The sequence below is a fragment of the Macaca nemestrina genome, chromosome 6 (genome assembly GCF_043159975.1).
Source record: "Macaca nemestrina isolate mMacNem1 chromosome 6, mMacNem.hap1, whole genome shotgun sequence".
NCBI lineage: Eukaryota > Metazoa > Chordata > Mammalia > Primates > Cercopithecidae > Macaca > Macaca nemestrina.
The window spans coordinates 68844302-68859849 of NC_092130.1; the positions used below are offsets into that span (position 1 = coordinate 68844302).

General features: G+C 40.4%; 1 long non-coding RNA gene across 1 annotated transcript in view; it reads left to right on the top strand.

The window, feature by feature from the left end:
- The first annotated feature begins 4615 nt into the window (after positions 1-4615).
- LOC139363802 (uncharacterized) overlaps positions 4616-15548 on the top strand; it is a 99725-nt gene continuing 88792 nt past the window's right edge. Inside the window, exon 1 of the long non-coding RNA XR_011624796.1 lies at positions 4616-4779. This is a non-coding gene — a long non-coding RNA (uncharacterized lncRNA). The remainder of the gene's footprint in view (positions 4780-15548) is intronic.

Consider the following 15548-nt stretch of genomic DNA (forward strand, 5'->3'; position numbering starts at 1 on the left):
GCATCAGACTTTACCAGGTGTTCACTATGTGCCAAGCACTGTACCTTAGCAAATATTATCCCATTTACTACCCACAACCAATATTTTTTTTCTATCATACAGATAAATAAATCAGGATACATGAGCTTGAATAACACTCCCTGGTCATGTAGTTACTATAATCAATGGAGATGGTGGGATTGGACCCACAGCATGGGGCTTCACAGTTCAAAAACAAAACCCTTGCACCATTCAGCCTCTAGGTGAAAGAATTTCCTCTACGTTCCACAGAAGGTATCAGAACAAGGACTAGTGCCCGGTTTCCTCTTCTCCCATGCCATTTATTTAAAGTAAAGATTTTTATACACTTCTGTGTTCTGTGACCAAGAAAAGAGGAGGACCTTTTTTTGTGTGATTTCCCTGAGTCTTGACCAAAAGTATACTGACTGTACGCTCTGGGGTAGGACATCTGTCCCAGCATGCCTGGAACTAGTGCTTTCCCAAGTGAGTCACATAGCTATGGCTGTTTCCTAGACATTCACTTGAGGGCTGACTTAATCCCTTAAGGTCTGTCTAAAGGGGCAGTGAACCATCTATTAGAGGCCCTTCAGTTCCCTGGAGGAAATGGGACTCTTCCTCCTCAAGTCAACCTGTTATGCTTAGCCTTCCCTGTGCTCAAAAAGTAGAAATCACTATTTGGATCATAAAATTTAAGACTAATATTTACACTTGGAACAAGCTTAGGGTTACATGCTGCAAAAATTATGGACTCGGCATAAAATTAAACAGCCTTTTTATGCTGTACAGCTTTTGTCAGTTACATTAATGACTGCAGCTTCATGACTGTTGCATTTCCACATGGTCAGCACTCCAGGGGCCTTGACACCTATGCCCCACTGCCTTAGAATTGTCTACATGACTCTTTAATCAGCCTATCGCTAGGGTTTGGATGTCTGTGTCCCTTCAAAATTCATGTTGAAACTTAATCCCCGTTGTGGTGGTATTAAGAGGTGGGCTTTTAAGGAAATGATTAAGTCGTGAGGGCCACTCATGAATGGAACGAATGCCCTCATAAAAGAGGCTTCGGGGCCAGGTGCAGTGGCTCATGCCTATAATCCCAGCACTTTGGGAGGCCGAGGCAGGTGAATCATGAGGTCAGGAGACGAGATCAACCTAACCAACATGGTGAAATCCCTTCTCTACTAAAAATACAAAAAATTAGCTGGGCGTGGTGGCAGGTGCCTGTAATCCCAGCTACTCATGAGGCTGAGGCAGGTGAATCGATGGAATCCAGGAGGTAGAGGTTGCAACGAGCACTCCAGCCCAGGCAACAGTGAGACTAGTTCTCAAAAAAAAAAAAAAAAAAGGCTTCAGAAGGTGAACTGGCCCTTTGACCCTTTTGCCATGTGAGGATGCAGTAAGAAGGTGTCATCTTGGAAGCACAGAGCAAGGCCTTACCAGACACTGAATCTGCTGGCACCTTGATCTTAGACTTCCCAGGCTTCAGAACAGTGAGAAATAAAATTTCTACTATTTATAAGTTACTCAATTTAAGGTAGTTTGTTATAACAGCAGGAATAAACTAAGACATTTACCTTCATGTCTTAACTCCTTAGTCTTTTGGAATTTGGTTCTCTCCTCAGGCTTCTGATATTGTCCTTCCTGAAATGAAGAGCTCCTCTACCTTAACCCAGGCTGCTAAGACTGCTACAGCAAGACTGACAGCTGGTCAGATTGCTGTCCTCATAAAAGCATGGTCATCACCTTCAGCTGGGCTCTCAAATGGAACAGCCTGGCAATCTTTGTTTCCCTGGTCAGTTTGTCTTCCCATTTCCATGTCAACGTTCCTGTCAGACAACTTCCGATTCTCTCACCTATCTCAGCAAATGGGAACTCTCCACATCTCTACACCTACCTGTTCTCATGCTCCTGTCCTGCTTCGCTCCTCACATTTGACGAGGAGCTCCTCCTCCTATGAAAGGCCACTTGTCCCACAGCTTTCCTCCATCCCATCGTGTCTCAGCATCTCAGGGATCTTGCACTGATCATTTTCCCATCTTCAGAGCTGGTCCAAGAGGCAGATCACCTGAGCAGCAGCCTGGCATGCCGATTTGTAAGAAGTGAAGAGCATCCTTGAAATAAATTATTAGAGAAAAACATTAACAGTTAATTTAGGTTTTCTTATGTAAGCAAAGCATAATTTGGCCTGTTTCTTACTGAATAGAGATGTAAACCAAACAAAATGAAACAAAGAAGCATATTCCTCTGACTCTGGTCCATCACAAATGAGTTTTTGTGATCTTTCCCATTGCACGATGCAAGGATATATAAGTAGAATCACAGTGTTGCCACCAACAATGAAGTTGGCCAGCTGACAACTGTTTGGAGGTAAATGAAATCCTCAAGCCTAACACAGTGGAGAAACATCAAACGTGTATTTGATTATATAAAATCAATTATATATGAACCACTAAAGAGAGAGTAAGAATAAAAGTGAGAGCTGAGCAAAATAACAATTTAAATATTATGAGCAATTCTGCCTGCGGGTCCCCTCACTGCTCATATGACCCAAAATAGTGCTGTCAGGGAGGAGAAAAACTAATCCCTGGAGTGTGTACAAGGCCCATCTTCATTATCTCATTCCTCATCATACAGACACTGGAGTAATCATTACTGTCAGCATCAGTCACTGTGGTGAATCACCATTATTATCCTCAGAGTCACACAAAGATATTCAGAATGTATAGGGTTTATTTAGCATTATTGTTTTTCTTTTTAAAAAATGATTTCATTCTCTTTATCTTGTTACTCCATAATTAAAAATACTCTAGAATTATATTTTGCATATATAGGCTATTATATCCTTGACATTACTGTCTAGTTTACACATGTATACATGCATATTATGATAGAGCAGTGTATATACCAAACCATGGACATTTCACTTTATATTTAATGTAAGGGATATCCAAGGATTAATTTGAGAAAACATTATTATCACTAAGAACTTTGACTTTACAACTATCCCCTACATAAGCTGCCATCCTTATAATGCAGAGTACATTGTAACATAAAGAATAATACTGTTTTCCAGGAGAGAGTGACTTATCTAATAAATGCGCCCAAAATATTACCTGATTTTGAAAATTATAATAGTAAGAATTACAGAAAAACTGGAAAACTTCTTGCCAACATGAATCTAGGAAAAAAGGACTTTAAAATATTTCGAATAAAACCTGTAGCTAACATGCTTAAGTTACTTCTATCCATAGAGATTTGGAATGAGTAAATATCCAGGTTTGAGTAAAAAATATCTCTGAAATATAAGACAATTCCAAATAAATTAAATGTTGTATAATGTTTAGTGCTTAAAGAGATCTCTTATTTGAATCAGAATTTTAAATAAGGTATGCCATTTCTTTTACATTAAAAGTCAGTTTCCCATTCCCATTATTAGCCAAATATTTTTTAAAAATCACCTTGTTGAGGATTCAAATTAATAGCCTGCATCAATTTTCGTTTGCTATATTATTTCATATATCTTCAGACATTTATTCTGAACTAGCTCTTTCCTGTGTTAAAACCGAACTAAAACTCCAACAAAAAAACTCCTTTGACCGAATGTCCTCTTCAGCCACTGTTATATTATCTCACCTTCCCAGCCAAACTTTGTTTGAGACAAGATGTCACTCTGTTGCTCAGGTTGGAGTGGCAGTGGTGCAAACACAGCTCACTGCAACTTCGACCTCCCAGCTCAAGTGACCCTCCCACCTCAGCCTCCCGGGTAGCTGGGACTACAGGCGTGGGCCACCATGCCTGCCTAATTTTTTGTATTTTTTGTAGAGAAAGGGTTTCACCATGTTACCCAGACTTGTCTTGAACTCCTGGGCGCAAGGATCCTCCCACCTCGGCCTCCCCAAGTCTTAGGATTACAAGCATGAGCCATCGCACCTGGCCCTAGTCAAACTTTTTAAATTAGCTAAGGTTGTTTGCAATTCTGAAACTTGACTTATTCAGTCTTTTAAGTGGTCTCCTCAATTTAATTTCTGTTTCAATTTGTTCTCCAAACCATAAGTTGAGTAACTTCTAAAACACAGATTTCATCATGACACTCTCAATCTTGAAATCATTCTATTGCTCTCTATTCCTATAAGGATACAGTATTAATTCCATTACATCATTTATGAGGTTCTCCACCACCTGGTGCCTACTACTTCACCAGCTCAGCTCTTGCTGCTCACATATACTTGGAGTTCTAGCCCATCAATCTTTCCCTGTTCAGTTTCTCAACTGTGTCATGCTCACTCTCACCTAGAAAGTTACCCAGACTGTTTCCTCTGTCTGGGACTTCTTTTGACAGATTTTCAGGGCTGACTCTTACCCTTCACCCCTCAGCTTAAATGTGTCTTCTCCATCATGGTCTTTGTTAGGGTTCCCTGCCACATGTTGTCCTTGTGAGACAGTCAGGTGGGAGGGGGTCCCTGGAGAAACTCCAACGAGCCTGCCCACTGAGTAGGAGCCTGGGAAGTTCACTGTGTTTGCAGCAGGGAGGAACCTGGCCCCTCCTCTTCCTGTGTGGAACCCTGGATTCTTCAAATTGCCAGGCTGGAAGTGCTCCAGCAGAGGGAGTTTCCCCCGTTTTTCCTTTCTCACTCAATGAAACCCTGCTTTACTCACCCTTTAAGCCATCAGCCAGCCTAAATTTTCATGGCCGTGGAAGGGACAAGAACCCCATCTTTAGCTGAAATAAGGAAAAGTCCTGCAACATTTTTGACATGCAACGAGGAGGCTTGAGAAGCGGTGAGTGAAATGGGGACTCAAAACTTCTCACTGTTGCTCCTAAGCATTTTCATCCTCCAACTTCTGAGGGTGGGGGAAACGTGCCCCCAAACCTGGTGGCTCCCGGGGGCAGGGGTTGGGAGAAAGGCCCTTTCCTTCCTTTTTTGGGAAGGACAGGTTAGCAGGGAGTCCTCTCTCCCCTTCCCCTTTCTGCAGGGGCTGGGACTCATGGCCCAAGGGTTCTGCACAGCTGGCTGGCTAGAAGGGGTTCAGCTTTGAACTTCAGTTTTGAGTAAGATAGGAAAAGCTGAAGAAGTGGCAGAAGAATTGTGGAAATTAATCTTGCAGAAGAGGTTCTCTGTGTGAACATACTAACTAAATTTAAAGGAGTTATAAAAGGTTCTTGCTCCTTTAAATTTCTAAGTCATCATTTTGGCAAAATCACTTATGATAATCTGGAACTCTCTTTCATAATACCAAGTGTTTTAAACCTCGAACATTTAACAGCCTTCCCAAAATCAAACTTCAGTTTCAAAATTGTCTTCCCTGGCACCTGGCTTTTCGAATACTTAAGAGGGCCCCTGAAGTGTCCAGAAAAGAGAGGTAAACAGGATTATTTGGCATATTTAGGTACATGGGATTGCCAAAATGATGCTCAGTCTTCTTTAGGTTATATCTTGGTGAATAATGCTAATACATGTTCCAAAATTGTATGGGGTTTCTAAAATTCTAATGTCTGAGTGTATGCTCTCAATCATAATTAAGGTTTTTGTGTCAAGTTATTGTAAACCACGGGGATAACCAAACTTCTTTGTCAATTGTATTTCTAATTTTAACTACCCTGGACATTTTGCTATTCACAGACAATTGTTGTCTTTGTTTTAATCCTTTTCAAAAGATGGTTTATAATAGGCTATTAAGACTCTGACAGGTGCTCTCAGATCCAATTTCTGATTGTATTTAAGACAATCAGGTTTCTGATAACTTTGGAGATTGTGACATTGGAATAAAGGAAAATGTCTAAGACTCATGAAGAGCTGAAATGTTCACGAATATCAAGCAAAACCAGAGTTAACTAAATGGACCGAACTCAAAGCTGAAGAAACCTTTTTACTTTTGCTTGGATTATTGGTGATCCTTGTTTAGTTTTTCAGAGCCAAGGAAACTTATTTTGAGCTATTTATGGCCTTTAATAATTAAGTAAGGTATACACTCCTGTGATCAAGATTTGGAGCATGTTTGTTTCTCTCTGCCTGGTTTCTCTAGAATTTGGAAACTATCTGTGAGTATTCTTATGGCAATATAGTTGTTTGCATCAGCGCAGTAAGAATCTATTTTTCTTTTGCAATAGGACACACTTGGAAAAACTGGTAATTTTACCAAGGCTTTGACTGGAAGGGTATGCTTCCCTTTCAGGAGTCAATCTAGACTTGCAGAGTCAATAAAAGCCCAGTGGGGAAACTAGCCTCATACTGTGGTCTACACAGTCCCTGTACAGAATGTCATTTTCTTACAAGTCTAGGAGCTCCAAGTTTATCTTGGGACCTTAAAAGGAGAGGATCACCCAACTCATAGGTATTTTAGGATACAAACCCATGGTTGGGCTTGGCTTTAAAAGGTCTTATCTGAGATTCCTTGTGGAACAGAATTCCATTGAAGCCAATCCAACAGGCCTATGTAGAAACAACTATTCTTGCTGCACTTTATGCAAATAATCAGGCCAAGTATAAAGCTAAAGTCTGTTTTGCAAACCACTCAGTCCTATGACGATTTGTTTTTTAATAAATATGAGGACCGGAGAGAGAGAAATCATGTTTCAAAACTTACACATTTGTCATTAAATTCTATACTCACTAGTTGTTTTTAAGTCTTTGCCTACATTTTAGGCTTGCTCCTGTGAATCAACTGGCAATCCCTGGCTGCAGCTCAGAAAGAACAAAAGGGATGGGTAATGTAGAAATTCGGATCAATATTCTAGTTCTGAGCAATTATCCTGCAAATACTGCCAGGTGATGCCCATCAGGCGAAGGTTTCCTTTTTGGGAAAGTAAGACCGAGGGAACTAACCAAAGCTAAGCACCATGTAGTCAAATACTAGCAAGTATATCTATAGCCACCAGTTATCTGGATGTGTCACAAGACATCCTTTCCTCCCCCTTGTTGGAGGACTCAGTTCCACAGTTTCACCTTAGCATTTGGCTTATGATAAGGAATCCATACAAACACCTCCCCCAACCCCCCAACTTCCCAGACACATTTTTGTCCCAGACTCAATTCCAAGCTTCAGGTCAAAGCCCCAGGAAAGAAAACTGGATCTAAGGGATCCAGAGGCAAATGGCAACAGAGGTTAAAAGGCACAGCGCAGGTGAGCATGGCTGATTCCTGCCCATTAAGCCAACCCCAAGCTTCATATTTCATGGATAAAGGCCATGTTAGTATCCATGGCATAAATGAGGCCTAGGGAATCCAAGGCCACTGACAGCAGGGGAAATAGGGCATATGTGGGTAACAGCAGATGATTCCCACCCCTAGGCCCCCCTGCTTCATGGGTGAAAGCTGCTTTGGCACTCATGGCGGGACCGCACAAGGTCACCGGGACTCGGGGATGCAAGGATGGAAGAGGGAAAGAGGATGCTCTTCCTTCTTTCCCTCATGTACCCTGGGTATCTGCTAGGAAGAGAAGGGAACCAAGGATGCCTGCTCCCCTCTTTCTAGATGGGTAGGCATTCATCTTCAGTCTGTACCCCTTTGGAATGCATCCTGAATCCCTGGGACTTCTTTGAAAAATACACCTTATTTTCATTCCTTTCTCCTGCTTTGTTCTCTCTTCACTACTAAGTAATCATGTCTCCATATTACAAGACACTCCCCTCAGATGCATCCTCCAAACTGGAAAGAGTTCCTTAAACTGGTTGACTTAGGACTGGGGCCCAGGGGAAGGGAACCCAGAAGACTGACATGTAGCAAAAGGGTAAAGGTTTTTTTTGCCAGTTGGGCTTTTGGCCTCCCTCTCCCTGAGCAAACTGTTAAAAGGCCTCAGAATTTTTTAGCTGTCTTTACCCCTCCCCTTGTTTTGTTTTGATACGTGCTTTCTAATAAGCTGGTTTGTCGGTTCTTGCCTTCAGGCCATCAAACTCCAAACAGTCATGCAACTGGAGCCTCTGACAATGGCCCCTTCTGCTGGGGTCCCTTAGATCAGCCTCTGAGAGAGCTCTGACTGCTGTTTCCCCAAAACAACACCCCCTGTCAGCAGGAAGCGTTTAAGATCGGTCTTTGTCCTTATCCTTAATCCAATGGCAGTTAGATGTACTTCTTTAGAGGGGAGAATGAGACAGCCAGGTGGGAGGGAGTCCCTGGAGAAACTCCAAACAGCCTGCCCACTGAGGTGGAGCCTCAGGAAGTTCACAAAGTTTGCAGCAGGAGAGGGGTTGGGAAGGAACCTGGTCCCTTCCCTTCCTGTGTGGAACCTGGGATTCAAACTGCCAGGAGGGAAGCACTCTAGAAGAGGGACTCTGGCCTTGCAAGAGTCCCTGTTTCCTCAAGTCCCTTTTAACCCAATAAAACCCTGCTTTACTCATCCTTTAAGCCATCTGCCAGCCCAAATTTTCCTGGCCATGGGACAGACAAGAACTCCGTCTTTAGCTGAACTAAAGAAAAGTCCTGCAACACTTGTCTACCCCCCCATATTATTCACCACACTTGCAATACTTGGTTTAATGCCCGTACAAAGATCCCATGAAGGTGTCTGTGTTCTTTAGCCTTTTACACTTCAGAACCTAGTATGGTCCTTGGCAGATAGAATGCCTCTAATAAATATTCGTGAAATATAATCTAATCTAAGCATTCCCTTCTGGAGTCTTATAGATAAACATTTTAATTTATCACTGCTTTGCTCCGGAATTACTTCAATTATCCTTATTTTTTTCTAGAAAAAAAAGTTTTATAATCTGAGAATATGGAATGCTTAACAAAATTGGATTGTACCTTGAGTAGATAATGTACTTCAAAAATGTACTCAATGGTCAGTCAACCAAAAGAAATCAATGTTACTTCTAATTTGAAAAATGGAGATACAGAAAAAGAAGATCTGAGAATCATTCTCTTATGTATTTTCCCCAATAATATTCAGTCAAAAAGTAATATTAAGTAAAAAATAAAGTACTAAGAATCTTAGAAAAACATTTAAGAGATTTTAGATATTACATAGGTCCTGGAGACACACTTATACTCTATTAAATCTAAAAGCCATAAAAGAAAAAAACAGACATATTTGATTATGTAAAAATTTTAAATTCTGTATGGGAAAAGATGTTGATATGATTTGGCTATGGCCCCACCCAAATCTCAACTTGATTTGTGGCTCACATAATCCCCACAAGTCATGGGAGGGACCCAGTGGGAGGTAATTGAATCATCAGGACAGGTTTTTGCATGCTGTTCTCATGATAGTGAATAAATCTCATGAGATCTGATGGTGTTATAAAGGGCAGTTCCCCTGCACATGCTCTCTTGTCTGCCACTATGTAAGATGTGCCTTTGCTTTTCCTTTGTCTTCCACCATGATTGTGAGGCCTCCCCAGCCACGTGGAACTATGAGTCCATTAAACCTCTTTTTCTTTATAAATTACCCAGTCTTGGGTATTTCTTGGTAGCAGTATGAAAATAGACTAATACAGTAAATTGGTACTGGTAGAGTGGGGTACAGTTATTAAGATACCCAAAAATGTGGAAGTGACTTTGGAACTGGGTAAAAAGCAGAGGTTGGAACAGTTTGCAGGGCTCAGAAGAAGACAGGAAAATGTGGGAAAGTTTGAAACTTCCCAGAGACTTGTTGAAGGGCTTTGACCAAAATGCTGATAGTGATATGGACAATAAAGTCCAGGCTAGGTGGTCTCAGATAGAAATGAGGAACTCATTGGAAACAGGAATGAAGATGACTCTTGTTATGTTTTAGCAAAGAGATTGGTGACATTTTTCTCCTGCCTCAGAGATCTGTGGAACTCTGAACTTGAGAGGAAGATTTAGGGTATCTGGCAGAAGACATTTCTAAGCATCAAAGCATTGAAGAGGAAGCAGAGCATAAAAATTTGGAAAATTTGGAAAATTTGGAAAATTTGTAGCCTGACAATGCAATGGAAAAGTAAAACCCATTTTCTGAGGAGAAATTCAAGTCAGCTACAGAAATTTCTGTAAGTAACGAGGAGCCTAATGTTAATCACCAAGACAATAGGGAAAATGTCTCCAGGACATGTCAGAAACCTTCACAGCAGCCCCTCCCATCACAGGCGCAGAGGCGTAGGAGGGAAAAATGGTTTTCTGGGCCAGGTCCAGGACCCCCTGCTGTATGCAGCCTAGGGACTTGGTGCCCTGCATCCCAGTACATCCAGCCATGGCTAAAAGGGGCCAAGGTGCTTCAGAGGGTTCAAGCCCAAAGCCTTGGCAGCTTCCATGTGGTGTAGGTCCTGCAGGTGCACAGAAGACAATAATTGAGATTTGGGAACCTCCACCTAGATTTCAGAGGATGTATGGAAATACCTGAATGTACAGGCAGAATTTTGCTGCCAAAGTGGAGCCCTCATGGAGAACCTCTGCTAGGGCAATGTGGAAGGGAAATGTGGGGTTGAAGCCTCCCTCACACAGAGTCCCCATTGGGACACTGCCTAGTGGAACTGTGAGAAGAGGGCCACTATCCTCCAGACCCCAGAATGGTAGAACCAACAACAGCTTGAACTGCATGCCTGGAAAGGCAGCAGACATTTGGTGCCAGCCTGTGGAAGCAGCTTAGAGGGGGACTGTACCCTGCAAAGCCACAGGGGTAGAGCTGCCCAGGGCCATGGGAACCCACCTCTTGCATCAGCATGAGCTGGATTTGAGACACAGAGTCAAAGGAGATCATTTTGGAACTTTAAGGTTTAATGACTGCCCTATTGAATTTCCAGCTTGCATGGGGCCTGTGGCCCCTTTGTTTTGGTCAATTTATTCCCTTTGGAGTGTATATATTTGTGCAATACCTGTACCCCCATTGTATCCAGGAAATAACTAACTTGCTTTTGATTTTACAGGCTCCTAGGCAGAAGGGACTTGCCCTGTCTCAGATGAGACTTTGGACTTGTACTTTTGAGTTAACATTGGACTAAGACTTTAGGGGACTGTTGGGAATGCACGATTGTGTTTTGAAATGTGAGGACATGAGATCTGCGAGGGCCAGGGGTGGAATGATATGGTTTGGCTGTGTCTGTACCCATATTTCACATTTTTTTTTTTTTTTGAGAAATAATGCTCTGTCACCCAGACTGAAGTACAGTGGTGTGATCTGAGCTCACTGCAGCCTTTGCCTCCTTGGTTCAAGTGATTCTCTTGTCTTAGCCTCCCCAGTAGCTGGGATCACAGATGCCCACTACCATGCTTGGCTAATCTTTTTGTATTTTTAGTGGAGAAGGGGTTTCACCATGTTTGCCAGGCTGGTTTTGAACTCCTGACCTCAAATAATCTGCCCACCTCGGCCTCCCAAAGTGTTAGGATTACATGAGGCACCATGCCCTGTCCAAATTTCATCTTGAATTGAAGTTCCCGTAGTCCCCACATGTCACGGGAGGGACTTGGTGGGAGGTAACTGAATCATGGGGCCAGGTTTTCTCATACTATTCTCATGATAGTGAATAAGTCTCATGAGATCTGATGGTTTCATAAAGGGCAGTTCCCCTGCACATGCTCCCTTGCCTGCCACCATCTAAGATATGCCTGTGCTTCTCCTTCACCTTCCACCATGATTGTGAGGCCTGGCCAGCTTGTGGAACTGAGTCCATTAAACCTCTTTTTCATCATAAATTACCTAGTCTCAGGTGTTTCTTCCTAGCAGTATGAAAATGGACTAATACAGGTGTCATAAACAAAGCTGAACAAATGAAAGATCAGGGAAAATATTTGCAATGTATTTTCCAGATAAAAATCTAACACATGTAATTTTATTGATTATCTAATGCTATAAAATAAATAACCCCAAAGTTAGCAGCTTAAAACCACATACATTTTTATCTCAAAGTTTCTGTGGGTCAAAAATCCAGGCCACATTATTGAATTTTCTGCTTCAGAGTCTTTCATAATGCAGCAATCAAGATGCCAACTAGGCTATAGTCTCATGTAATGGCTTGACTGAGGAAGAATCTGCTTCCAAGCTCATGTGGATGATCAAAGGATTCATTTCCTTGAGGATTGTTGGGATAAGGGCCTAAGTTTCTTACAGGCTATTGGCTAGGGGTCATCTCACTTCCTCACCAAGTGGCCCTCTCCGTCAGACAAGCATAAAAAAGAGCCACAGAGAGAAAACTGACAAATGGAAGTCATAGTCTTTTGTAACCTAATCACAGAAGTGATATCCCACCACTTTTGCCGTATACTAATCTTCAGAAGCAAACTACATCCAGCCCACACTCATAGGAGGGGGTTATAAAACAGCATGAATATCAGGATGTGGGGTCATAGAGAACCATTTTAGAAGACTGTCTACCACAGAAGTATACAAATTGCTTTGACTGGAAAAAGACAACCCTACCTGAATGTGAGGATAAGAATAGGCAATTTATACAAAAAGATAGGAACAAGTAATTCACACAAGAGCAAATCTAAATGATCATTTTACATATGAAGAGACTTTCCTCTTTTCCAGTAGTCATGGAAATGCAAATGAACAGGTCAATGAGAGGATCATATTAACTCTCAGATAAGACTCAGATTAATTTATAAAGATGAGATAGCATTCCCATACATGCATTGTTAATGGAAATATGAATACTACAGCCTTTTTGGAAAGCAGTTTAATATCAATTAAAAATAGAACTATACATTCCTTTTGACTTAAACATATAATCCAAAAAATTAAATCAAGAGCATACACATACACACACACACACACACACACACACACACACACTGTGAAAAACTATGAAACAATACTAGAGTTTTGGTATAAAAAACTAGAAACAAAATGGATAGCCATCAACAGGGAAATAATAAAGTGTGGTATGTGAATATGTAATATTATGTAGCCATTAAAAGGAATCTATTAGAGGAAGAGGATGCCATGCAGAGAGACAGAGACAGAGATAGAGATGTGGACAGAGACATAAGAAAAAAGAAAAAGATGGCAACAAATACAACTATGAGACAAGAATGCATTTTTATAAATTTTGCATTTATTTGTGGTGATATATACAAATAAATAGATTTTTAAAATTTTAATGAATTAACTCTATATTAAGTAAATTGGAGGAGTTTCCATATTTACGGGTCTCATATTTAGATTTTGAGTCTACTCTGAAAGTCAACCAGTAACATAGAGTACATCTGATTGTAAGTGCATAAAGAAGGGTATGAGAAAAGAAGCAGCAACTTTTTAATATTGCTTACTTGTGGCGAGTTTGTCAGAGGGAATGGTATTTGAACAGCATGAGAAAGGAGCTATGCAGTAAACAAAACCCCAAATTTTATTTTTATATAAAACTGAATGTGATTTAAAAAGATAGGTATGATTTTATACCACTTATGTAACAGGATAAATATATATCTTTATGTATTTATACATAAAGAAATACAAGAAAGGAGAGTCACAAAAATGTTCATGGTGATTATCTGAAGTTGGAATTCCAAGTAATTTTTATTTTCTTCTTTATAGTTTTATGTATTAATTTTTTAAAAGAGCCTGTATTATTTATATAATTGAATGAAATTACACATGCATATACATACACATACATGCATATTTGATATACATATGTACCTATATCATAAACTACTATATACTATGGATATGAAATGAACCTGGAAATGGTAGGCAAGATTTCTATAATCAAGAGGGTAAGAAGAGGGTATTTTGTGTAAAAGGCATAGCATAAAGGGAGACGCCATCTATCTGAGATGCTAACTCACAAAAGCCAGAAGTCACGTGGAAAGAAAACAAGAGGTGTGATTTGATTGGACCATAGGGAGTGGGAAAGAGAAGAGTAAGATTCTAAATGTAGGCTGCAGCCAGACTGTGAAGGGCTTCAAAGGCAGTTCAGACTTTATCCAGTAAGCAGTGAGGAGCAACACTGGAATGTGAAATGACATAAGAATCTGATCCTGCGGCTGGGTGTGGTGGCTCATGCCTATAATCTCAGCACTTTGAGAGGCCGGGGTGGGCTGATCACTTGAGGCCAGAAGTTCAAGACCAGCCTGGCCAACATGGTGAAAACCTGTCTCTATTAAAAATACAAAAAACTAGCCAGGTGTGGTGGTGCACACCTGTAACCCAGTTACTCAGGAGTCTGATGCAGGAGAATCGCTTGAACCCAGGAGATGGAGGTTGCCATGAGCTGAGATCGTGCCACTGTACTTTAGCCTGGGTGACAGAGCAAGACTCTGTCTCAAAAAAAAAAAAAAAAAAAAAAAAAAGAATCTGATCCTAGTGTTTGGGATAGAATGGTCAAGAGGGTCCTGGGGACAGAGAGTGCGTTAATGAGGTTAATTATACAGGCCAGACATGAGGCAGCCAGAGTCTGAAGTGGGTTGTGTTGGGGGATGAGAGGGACACAGTGATGGGGTACCTGGTCTGGAGATTTTGAGGAACAAAGCATCTACAGACAGCAGTCACACGGGCACACTGTCTCTCCCCCTATGCTTGTGTAATAGAAGATGTGCTGACATTTCTAAAACAACTAAGAACAGTAATTTGTGTATATATAAACATTTACCATTCAGAAGGAGTATGTAAGTTTATTGTCTAACTCTTATCTTTACAGCAGTTTAGTAAAAGGTGGAAAGAAGCAGTGACTGCTTTCTCAGATAAAGAAAGTAAAGATTAGAAAGGTTAAGCAACCTGCCTGCCCTTATATAGCTTAGTGTCAGCCTAAAGATTTGACCAAACTCTGTTATTTGAGTTGGACTTCATCCCTAGCCTTTGAAAGGCTGGATAGTCTTCAAGGCTTTTAGCATTTCTGGACATGTTTATGATCAATGGTAATATCAATCACCAGATAAAATAAAATCTAACCAGCACAATGAAAATAAAACAAACAGGACATACTATCTGAATTTATCACTAATCACTGAATATTCACTTTCATATGTAGGGTAGATTCCAGGCATAAAGTCAAAATCTACTTATGTGCTTTACATATTGAAATTCTAGCAGTTAGTAAAATTCTGCAATAACTTATGATTACTGTGAAAAATGTTAAATTTTATATAGAAAAATTTTAAGTTGGCTTCTAAAAATATTCAGAAAGCATTTTATTAAAGCAGTGAACAAAGCTTCCATTTGTAGCATTGTTTCAATAAAATTCATTTAGTAGGTGATAAGAGAAGATAAGGCTTTATCTTATTAAATTACCACTAGGAAGAAAGGAACACTTAATGTCTGGGTGCCAACACCATTATTAACAGTACCTAAGACTAGCAGAATTGCCCAAAAAATATGTTGTTCCTGAACTACCTTCATTGGAAAATGAGTGACTATTTGGTATTGCAGATTTACAGTGTAATCATAGGAGAAATCTACTACCTGACAGTACTCATAAATTCTTGTTCCTGCAACAGGTCAAAGTTTTTAAAATTGTCAATTAAAAAATTAATAAAATTGTCATAATTAAATTATTGTTGGACTAGAAATATATTTTATGATGAAATGATATTTAAATTGAACTTGGATTTATTGAAATTTGATATGAAGACTTGGCCATTGAACACTTTGTCTCCCACTAAACTGTCTGATGTAACTAGCTAGGGAATATGAAAGCCGAGGTTCAAACTTAGTCA